This window comes from Amphiprion ocellaris, chromosome 9, assembly GCF_022539595.1.
Source record: "Amphiprion ocellaris isolate individual 3 ecotype Okinawa chromosome 9, ASM2253959v1, whole genome shotgun sequence".
NCBI classification, from domain to species: Eukaryota; Metazoa; Chordata; class Actinopteri; family Pomacentridae; genus Amphiprion; species Amphiprion ocellaris.
In genome coordinates, this window is record NC_072774.1 from 29,813,159 (window position 1) to 29,824,046 (window position 10,888).

At 37.6% G+C, this 10,888-nt stretch overlaps 1 long non-coding RNA gene across 2 annotated transcripts in view; it reads left to right on the forward strand.

Moving 5' to 3' along the window:
* The window catches only part of LOC129349576 (uncharacterized), a 19,353-nt gene extending 12,969 nt beyond the window's left edge, over window positions 1-6,384 (forward strand). Inside the window, exons 3-4 of one of the 2 annotated variants that reach the window (XR_008602635.1) lie at window positions 1,236-1,378; window positions 3,949-6,384. This is a non-coding gene — a long non-coding RNA (uncharacterized LOC129349576). Of the gene's footprint in view, window positions 1-1,235; window positions 2,517-3,948 lie in introns of those variants that run through there. The other variant, XR_008602634.1, reaches the window with a different exon arrangement.
* The last annotated feature ends 4,504 nt before the right edge of the window (window positions 6,385-10,888 follow it).

Consider the following 10,888-nt stretch of genomic DNA (forward strand, 5'->3'; position numbering starts at 1 on the left):
ATTATTTCATCATATGGCACGTTTTTACAACATGTTTGAAAAATCGCATTTTTTTTCGACATAGTATAGTAAGGCGTTTTTTTGCGCCAAAATTCATGATGATATTTTTTTTCAAAGAAAACCTTTCTGGAGTGTTTTTCACGGCCTCCTTTACATTATTTCATCATATGACACGTTTTTACAATGTGTAGATTTTCTTGATCCAGTGTTTCCGTTGATGAAGGGTATGGCAGTACATGTACCTCAGAGCTCCGCGTCTCCAGTAGAGGCATTCTAACAGCTCTTGGCCCAATACAGACTACACCTCTTGCGTTGGCGTTAACCTTGCTAAAAACTTTAAACCTTCTGGCTCGGTCAGGTCTTCCAGCAGCTGCTGGATTTTAAATGCTGAACAGTCCTCAGGGAACTCCTGGTCCACCAGTTTATTCTCTTCATAAAAAGTGATGTCTAGAATTACCTGTGTGTAATCCTGAAGCAGCTTGGAAGCGTTGCTACTCTCCCCTCCTTGTCTGTACGTCCAAAATATGACAAAAATGTCATACGTTAGTATGTCGTCCAAAATATGACAAGAAAGTCATAGTTTAGTGTGTCGTCCAAAATATGACAAAAACGTCAGTTTAGTATGTTGTCCAAAATATGACAAAAACGTCAGTTTAGTGTGTCGTCCAAAATATGACAAAAACGTCAGTTTAGTGTGTCGTCCAAAATATGACAAAAACGTCAGTTTAGTGTGTCGTCCAAAATGGGGAAAAAATGTCATAGTTTAGTATGTCATCTAAAATATGACAAAAATATCATAGTTTAGTGTGTCGTTCAAAATTTGACAAAAATGTCATAGTATGTTGTTCAAAATATGACAAAAACATCATAAAAGTAAAGAGACAGCTACAAAGCAACACAAATAGAAAGAGACACAAAACAATCAGAGAAAAAGCTGCAAAGACAAAGTGAGACACAAGATGGCCAAATAAATAATAACAACAAGATGTAAAAAGACCACAACAAAACACAAACTGGTCAGAAAATCAGCCGTTCACTCAGAGCATGATCTAGTTGACTCTTCCTGGATCCTTTTTTCTGAGGTTTCCAGATCTTTCAGGATGTGAGCTCATGATAGGATGTTTCTGTCTGTGAAACTCTCAGAGTCTGATGACTGACTGTCTGTTTGATTTCAACATTCTTTTGTTCTTATTTGATTGTTTTCTATAGAAGTTCTTTCTGGTCTTTTCCTGCAGGATGTCTGAGGGGGCGGAGCCAAATCATTACGACATCAGACTCACCTGGACTGATCACCTGAGAACTACTTAACCTGTCACTCGGTCTGATTGATTCTTCTGTTCTGGTTTTATCTGGTGTGTTTGTCCAACCTGCAGCTCAGGTAAGACACTGGAAAGCTAGATTTTTAGGGGGAAATAAATAGAAAAATACTTTTTTTGGTTTGTTTCTTTTCCTGCCTACACATTTTATTTATTGGTTGAAAAAAACTGAAATGACTGCAGAAGTTTCACAGACAGAACCGTGTAATTTGACCCATTAGTTGTAAAATGCTAAGCTAACTTCTGTATGTTAAGTTAAATCCAGCAAACACTGAAGCCTGCAGGGGGCTGGAAAACTGTCTGAGCAGTAGAGACGGTGTATATTTCTAGAAAGACGATTGAATTTATTTGAAATCCTAGACTGGGGAGCAGAGATGTCGTCCAACATGAGTCTCTGCAGCTTCTTTACAACTTTAAAAAACCCACAAACTGTCTGCTCAACAGCTAAACATCCATCCATCATCTATAAACCTATAGATCCTCATTATCCCAGCTGACTGAGGGTGATGGTTCACCTGGACAGGTAACAGTCTATCACAGGTTCACCTGGACAGGTAACAGTCTACCACAGGGCTACACATAGAGACAAACACTCACATTCACACCTACAGACAATTTAGAATCACCAATTAACCTCAGCGTGTTTCTGGACTGTGGGAGGAAGCTGGAGAACCTGGAGGAAACACACACATGTACAGGAGAATATGGAGACTCCATGCAGGAAGATCTCAGGAAGGCCGGGATGCGAACCGGGGATCTTCTAGCTGTAAGGAGACAGTGTTAGTCACTGTGCAGCACTATTTTGCATCAAATATTTGATTTAATTTCATTGATTTGTGCTTAAATTAAAATAAAATTTGTTCGACTGAGGTAATCTCATATTACATGGGATGTGTTTTAGCCTGGAGGGGTATATTCTGGGATATTTTAGCCCCCGGGGTATAAACTGGGCAAAGCTATAGTAGACTTTGGCCGGAGGTTTAATCTGGTCTGTTTCACACAGATCTAGTCAGTCTTGGTGTAAGCACAAATCAAAGACAACACAAAGATATTTTAAACTGAAATCTGTTGTTGAAAGCACCACCATCCAATGTGGATGTTCTTTCATGATGTTTTGTTTAAGTTTTTCTTAGTTTTCAATTTAGTTTTTCCTTTGATTTGAACTTTTTAAATTGTAATTGGCTAAAAAAAAAACAAAAACCAAAACCTAAATAACTTAACAATTAAGAGTTTAACATTATTAATCTTTGTGTCACCAGGTATAAAGTGGTCCAGGCCAGTTTTTACCTGAGTTTACTTTGGCCGGGGTAAATCTGGTCTGTTACACCAGGACTCGAACCAGAGCTCTCCTATCTGCAGGTCGACAGCACTACCCACCGAGCCACTGTGGAGATAAATAAAACAGATAAATAAAAAGTCAAGACCAGAGGAGCTATGCATAAATTAAAAAAGTAACGCCATCACTTCAGCACAACTTAAAACCAGGATAAACGTTGGATCTCTCTGATCTAAAACCTCAGAAGTGATCATTACATTGATTTATTCTGATTCTGGAACCTGATTGCAGTATGACGAAGGCATCTCTGAGTCCGCTTCTTCCAGTGATTAACATCATATTCCTCGAAACAGGGGAGGAGGAGTCACATTTTAGATTACTAATGAAATCACCAGCAACAGAATCGTCACATTTCCGACAGTTCCTGAATGAATCACGGACAGTTTACCAAATCTAAACTGATGACTGATATTTCAGCAATCATCTCAATGTCTCCTTCAGAAAGGAGACGTGGTAATAAAAAAAACAAGAAGTTAATCATTGATTACGTAGATGAACGACACATTCAAATCAATTATCAAGTATCTTGGTGCAGTTTGATTCCTGCCAAAATCTGAAGAACCACAGAGCTGATACCAAATAATTTTGACAAAAAGTTCATTTAATGCAGACTGAAGTGAATTTCAGAATTTACACCATTCCTGTAAAAAATAAAGAAGCTTCTGCAGGACCAAAAACAAGTGAAAAGCCACGACTGAGAGTTGTGGCATGAATGCAGATTTTGGATTGAACTGCAGGCTGTGTATTCAGAGCAGAGGAAAATAAAACATTATGGATCAATAAAATAATGAAAATAGTGAACAGACGAGCAGCTTTTTAGAAGATGCATTCAGCATGGTGAAACGTTGTTCTAACGTTCTGCAGATTAACGGAGAATACATGTCAGGGTTCCCACTCTTTCCCTGATATTATTTTATAGCATGTCGCCTACTAAACGTCATTGTACAGTAAACCCGACTGTCTGAAGTAGGTGAGGAGCAACACAAAAACAGTCCAAAAGCTGGTTTCCAGAGGGTTAGACGAGTATTTATTTTAAAGAGGAAGTTTACAACAACACAACATGTGAGGGGGTTAAAAACAAATGGGTGTTAGTAAAATAAAAATAAATAAACAGAACTAAAAGTGAACTTCATGTTGACATTGATGGGCATTCCAACCAGGAACAAAGTAAAAGATAATCAATACAAACAAAACCTCTTCCTGTTCACCTCTTAAAACCCCAAAAACACACTGCAGTAGCACCCTAAACTAAAACTACCAATGGGTTCCCTGTTTTCCTTTCTGAACAATTCAAAGGTCCCTCTCTATCTCCCCACACATCCACCAACCACTGGAACACATCTCCAAAGTTCTGCCAGGCCAGCTCAGCTTCCCCTCAGAAGAAGTGCTGCCACCTGCCAGATGAAGGAGCCTTTTGAGAGGCAGCTGGCATCGTGATTGGACTGTACTTTGGTCTGTTCCAATCCAGCTTCAGCTCCAGAGACGGCAGGCGGGACGAGTCAACGGAGGCCTGGTGGACGAAGGCATGCAGCTGAGTACAATCCAGAAAACAACAGAGGAGGAGTGCAGTGGCCCAGGGCCAGAACAACCAGAGTAGCATCGTATGTCTCTTAGAAAACATCATAGTATAGCCTTTGGTATGAAAAAAACGGCATCATATACATCGTATATTGTACAAATAACAAGTCAAAGGAAAGAGACATACATTGTAGAATTGTAGTAATTGTGGGCTGACTGATTTACTGATTATCAGTATTTTATTTTTTACTGATTTACAGTAATAAATCAATTTAAAAATGGTGCTACTTTGGCTCTGAACCTTTATCTACCTGTGGTCGCTCTGTCTTCTGGAGTGATTTGATTGGTTATACGTCACGAATAAAACTCCTTTAACTTAACATCTGTAAACAAAACAAAAACGTATCAACAAAGTTTTCTGTTAGAGTTTGTGTTCTTCTAAGTTTAACTCCAAGATTTTAAATACTTTCATTTACTGCAAATGAATATCTACTCCAAATGTCTCACTAATAATCATTATCAGCCTTAAAAACCCACAAAACACCCCTCTATACTCGACCACACTTAGTACAGTCCGGTTCCCCCTTCTATAAATCTGCTTGGAATCTTCCACTTCCTGTTTGTCAAAGTGGCCTTCTACCTGGACAGGTTTTGTTGGAGCTCATGCAACAAACATTTTGGGTAACTGCACTTTAACATGGATGGATGACACTGAATTAGAGTCTGTTTTCATGAGACTGAGTTAAGATGTGTAGCTCTGTCATTAAATAGTAAATTATTTCTCAGAATTCACAGAGAAAAGTCTGAAATGTTTGCTAGGTTAGCGTCCCACATGTTCTTTGGCTCAGCTAAAGCTAACTCTCTCCAACTTGTGGATCTCTTGAGTTGCTTGTTGTTAAAATATCTTGCTAGAGGTGCTGAAGCTCAGAAAGTCTGAGATGTTTGTTCAAAATAAGCTCATTCTCAAGTCTTATCTGAACTGTCCTCTTTTGTTTGAACTTTCCCTAAACTTAGGAGTTAATGACAGAGCAGCACATCCAGACTCAGTCTCATTTATGTAGCGATTAAACTTCAGTGTCATTCATTGATGTTAAAGTGCAGTTTTTCAAATGTTTGTTGCACATGCTCCCGACCAAACCAGTCCAGGTGGAAGACGATGTGAAGAGAAAGCTCCAGAGGATGAATATCACACATTTACGTTGGAAATAAATGTCCTTTAATTAGACATTGTCATGCAAAAGTTGGATTTCCCTTTAATGATGTTCAAATCTTTGTTGAGTGTTTTGTTGATGTTGGTTTCTAAATGTTTTCTGACACTCGGCCCCAAAGATTAAAACCTTCTACGGCTCACAAGCTGCAACAATTCACACATTATCAACTATCTTTCTGACTAAACTAAGATAAAAAGTGAAAAACTGCCTGATTCCTGCATCATGAATGTAAATCTTTTTGGTTTTTATGACAGTAAACTGAATATATTTGGGTTTGACATTTTATAAACCAAAACAAGAAATGAATTACTGGAAAAAACAATCAACAGATTAATGGACAAAGAAAATGTGTTTTCCAATATATATGGCTGAATTACTCCAACATTACAAGATACGTACAATCTTAATTCAATTTTATTTCTATAATGCCAATTACAGGTCAAATTGTCTCAAGACGCTTTATTTTTATATTTTTTTGTATTTTTTAAAAATATGACAAAGTAAGAAATTTAAAGCTCTTGACTAATCCAATTTATTATTTGTTTTTTAAGAGACTAATGGACAATTAAAATAAGTTTCTCCACTAAAACTAATAAACATGAGGTCAAATAGAAGGAAGAGTTTTAAATACTGCAGTCCCACCACGACAAGAATAAAGTTTGTCAAGAAAAACTAAATCTGCTGATGGATTCCATTAAAGTCCTAATAAATGATAATAAAGTGTGATACTAAAGGTTTGTGGTGCTAAAAATGTCAAAGTAAAGATATGAAGTTGAACATCTGGATGGAGGTTGATAAAAGTTGACCTCCCTTCATTTCTCTGGAGTCGACTCCATGGATTTTATGGATGGTGGTTAAAGACCTGCTCTTCTAGTCGTCTTCCTTCTAGTCGCTGTAAAAAGTCAGTCCATCCTCGCCGACTTCAACACCTCTTCATGACAGCTTGTTCTGCCTCCGACCTCGTGGAAACTCCAGAAACTCGGGAAAACCTGTGGAGACTCGAAGAACTCGTGGAGACTCGAAAAACTCGTCGGGCGGGGGAAGGTGTGGTGGGCGTGGGGGGAGGTGGGGGAGTAGAGGGGGGAGGCCGCCACCCACCTTCCCGCCTACTCTCCGCCCTGACTCCACCCAGACTCCGCCTTGGCTCCACCCATGTGGTCACTTCAGGAACTACGATGCCAAAGGGACGACGAATTTATGTCTTTTTATCTGATCTGTAGCTCAGTGAGTTAAGGATTTGCCTGTGGAGCTGCAGGTCGCTGGTTCAAGACCAGACCCTTCTTAAGTTTTCTCAAAATCCTGACAAAGACAAAGAAAGAAAAAGGCCGGTGGCGGGTCTCGAACCTGCGACCTACCGCTTGGTAGTCCTCTTCTTATCCCCCTGAGCTACTCGCTCAGATACAAATTCTTCTTTTTTTTGCGCATTTATCATCTATTTTTTGTCGTTTTCGAGTTTTTTTTTAACTCGAGTCTCGACTCGACCGTTTTTCTCAGGAGGTTGGACTTCAGCCTTTGTGCTGGAGGGTTGAACCTTCAGTTCCAAGACTTTCCAAAGCCTCCACACCTCCCGAGTCCTCAGGACCTGAGCTTTCACACAGTCTGAGGGCTGAAATTTTCTAAGTCCCACAGTAGTTCTCTGTTAGTTTGAACCTTCAGACAGTCCAAGGACTGAAATCCTCTAAGTTCCTGAGTAGTTCTCTGTTAGTTTGAACCTTTAGACAGTCCAAGGACTGAAATTTTAAAAGTTTCTCAGTACTTCTCTGTTAGTTTGAACCTTCAGACAGTCTGAGGACTGAAGTTTTAAAAGTTTCTCAGTACTTCTCTGTTAGTTTGAACTTTCTGGTTAACAGAAGCCTTAAAACTTGTGACCATGAGTCTTGATTTCACATTTAGACCATCCATCTGAGTTCTTCTCAGACCTTCACCTGTGGGTTTTTTAGAAATCCTTAACAAACTTTGATTCTCTTCACTGAACAGTAAAGTTTGTGGAGATCAGAAGGTAACATTAGTTTGATCAATGCCTTCAACTACTAGTAGACTTTATCTGGAAAGCAGTTTTCTGAAATGAGTTCTTAGTAAATATGTCCACAATCAAACCAAGAACATAGAAAGAGGAAATGTTTGAAGAAACAACTTGTTTTGATTTCAGACTAGAAAACGCTTAAGACCTTTATCTGTTTTTGCTCTTTTTGATCGTTTTATTGTCTCTTCTGTTTAATTTGATCTTCTAAAGTTTAACTGGTGTCTTTTCAAACGTTTTGTCTTTAGTTTGATTCTTCTTAAATGTTTAGTTTTGCTCTTTTCTCTCTGATTTGATTTTTAAATGTTTTGCCTTTTTAATGTTTAATTGTTGCGTTTTCAAACGTTTCATCGACTTTTCTAAGTTTTATGTTTAAAAATTTTCCTGTTGTTTCCCACTGTTTATTTTTTGGATTGAATATTTAAGATTTTACTATTTAAAGGTTTTATCATCTTTTAATGTTTAATTTTCTTATTAAATGCTTCATTGTATTTTTGTTAATTTCCTATTTAATGCTTTAACGTCTTTTCTAAGATTTAATTTTCAAATTTTGTCTTTTTTAATGTTTAATATTCTGTTTAATTGTATTTTTTAAAGGTTCAATTACCTAAAATGTTTTGTCTTTAATGGTTAATATTCTAATTGTTAATTGTTTTTAATGTTTATTTTTGTAATTAAATGCTGTGTATTTTTTAATGTTTAATTATCTAATTAAATATTTTATCTTTAATGTTAGTATTCTTAATTAACTGGATCTTTTAATGTTTATTTATTTAGTGTTTAATTAGTTTTATTGTATTAAATGCTTTGTCTTTGTTTTATTACATTTAATTGCTTTTTTAATGTAGTTTATTTTTTAATCTTTTTCTGTCAAGACTTTAACCCCAACCTTAACAATTAAACAAACCCTTAAATCACAATGAAAATCCTTCTGTTGTCACAATCATGAGTTAGTCAATTATTCAATTTATCAATTCAACTTTATTTGTTTAGCACCTTTCACACAGATGACAAAACTAAACAAGCAAAGAGGAAAAAAACTGCTAAAACTATGATTAAAACTCAAAAACATAAAAAAAAAAAAAAAAAATTTTACATGGTAATAAAATGTGTTGTGTCCAGGGGATGGAGGGAGTTTATTGAAGTCTTCTTGGGCTCACATGGGAAATCATTTAAAATATGAACTTGATATTCAGTCTAAGGAAACTAGAAACTGCAGAATGACAGAAGAACCAACAATATCGCCTGTTTTCTCCTTTAATGGGTCGACTGTTCTTGTGCTTCCAGACCAGAGAACTACAGACTCTTCACAACCTCCTCAAACTCTTGGTACAGGACCTCACCACACGGGTCAAGAAGGTTTCTGTCTCATTTCTACTCTGAAGCTCACCTTCTCCTGCTCAAACTGCTGACAAATGTTTCTGCTGCTCTAAAGTCTGGTCTCCAGAACTTCCTAAAAACTCTCAAAGTCTCTTCTGCTGCAGGTTGCTTTGTAGAACTGTTACAGAAAACCTCACTAAACCACATGGAGGGGCCTCAAGATAGTCGTCCAAATGAAACCATACAAAAACCAAACTAGCACAACCCAAACACTAAAGTCTCCTGCAGCCTACCAGAGAACCTCTGAGAACAGAGAATCAGGACAGGAACTCTTACCTTCTGGACAACCAACGCTGGTTCACAAACAAGAATACAGAATGAGTCTGACCAAAAACCTCTAAAGACTCACTACAGCCAAGATAAAGACACAACTCAGCTGGACCAAATCCACTAATCACTGCACACATTAGCACCATGTGCTAACTGTGGCTAAAGAACCACATTTACCAAGACAACTATCCAGTACAAAGCCCTAAAACACACCAAGAAACACATTAAAGACGATTTTACTGCTGGAAGCTGCAAGCCAACGCCTAAAGAACAAACTAAAGCAATGAAGCCAAACCCGGTTCAGTGGTGAAGAGAAACAGAGGAAATGTTTGACTGCAGCTAAATAAAGCAGGAAGACACTGAGCTGCTCAGGTGTTCCTGATAACACCAAGCAGCCACCTGGACAGCCAATAGGAACACAGCTTCCTGGAAGTCCAGAGGGCTGGCTTAGTGAAGGAAATTTAGTTTAAAGTTGAAGCAGAAAGTAAACAAAGAAAGTTGAAAACCACCTTCTGATTCCTGAAATCTCTGAGTTTTCACACAAAGAACACCTGAACATGTCAAACTGGTTTCACAGTAGAACCATCATTGTAAAAATGTCATAGTATGGTGTGTTGCTCAAAAAACATTAGGACCCGGCTGTCTAGGGTCGCCGAGGAGCAGCACAAAAACAGGACAAATGCTGGTTTCCAGGGGGTTAGGAGGCTATTTATTTGAAAGAGTAAGTTTACAACAACATGTGAGCAGAAAAATCACAAAGTCTGTCTTTAGTTCAGCTGAAAATACTAGTTTTTGTCTTTTTTATTGACCGAACTTTTCAGGAAGTAGATGAAGAATAATTAAAGCTCTCATGTAGAAGTCCAGCTTATTTTGGATCCTTGTGGAGAGTTTAATCTTCGAGTTTGTACAGCTGTTGAGTCACATGGATTGTTTTGACATTGAATGAGTCCTGAAATAAAATTACAGTTGTGGATTTCTATCATTTAGTCTGGACTAAACAAATAACAGCAGCATAAATCTCAAACATCATCATGAGGAGTCTGGATTGAGGTTTCTCACTTGATAATGATCAAAACATGAAATTTAGGTTGGTTTAAAGGAATATTCCACCTTAAATCTTTGAATGTTGACCGAAAAGGTTGGTTTCAGGAAGTATTCCACCTACAAGGTCCTCACATATTCACCTTAAAGGAACATTCCACCAAAAATCCCTGGACATGCACTTAAAATGTTGGTTTAACCGAGTATTCCATCCAAAATCCTCAGAGACCTGAGGGGCTGGTTAAAAGGAATATTCCACCTAAAACCTCAAATATAGACCCGAAAGGGTTGTTTAAAAAAAATCCTTCAATGTAGACCAAAAAAGTTAGTATGGAGGAATATTCCACCTGAAATGTAGACCTGAGAAGTTGGTTCGGAAGAATATACCATCCTAAACATCCTTAAATGTAGACTAAAAGACGGTCTGGAAGAAAATTCCACCTAAAATCCTCCAATGTAGACCTAAAAGGTGAGTTTAATGGTATATTCCCCCTAAAATTCTCTACTGTAGACCTTGGAGGTTGGTCTGATGGTATATTCCACCCAACATCCTTGAACAGAAACTTAAAAAGTTTGTTCAAAGGAATATTCCACCTAAAATCCTTCAATGTAGACCAAAAAATATTGGTGTAAAGGAATATTCCACCTTAAATGTAGACCTAAAGGATGATTTTGAGTAATATTCTACTCTAAAATCTTCTAATGTAGACCTAAAAGGTTTATCTGATGGTATATTCTACCCAACATCCTGGAACATTTACCTAAAAGGTTGGTTTAATGGTATATTCCCAGAAGA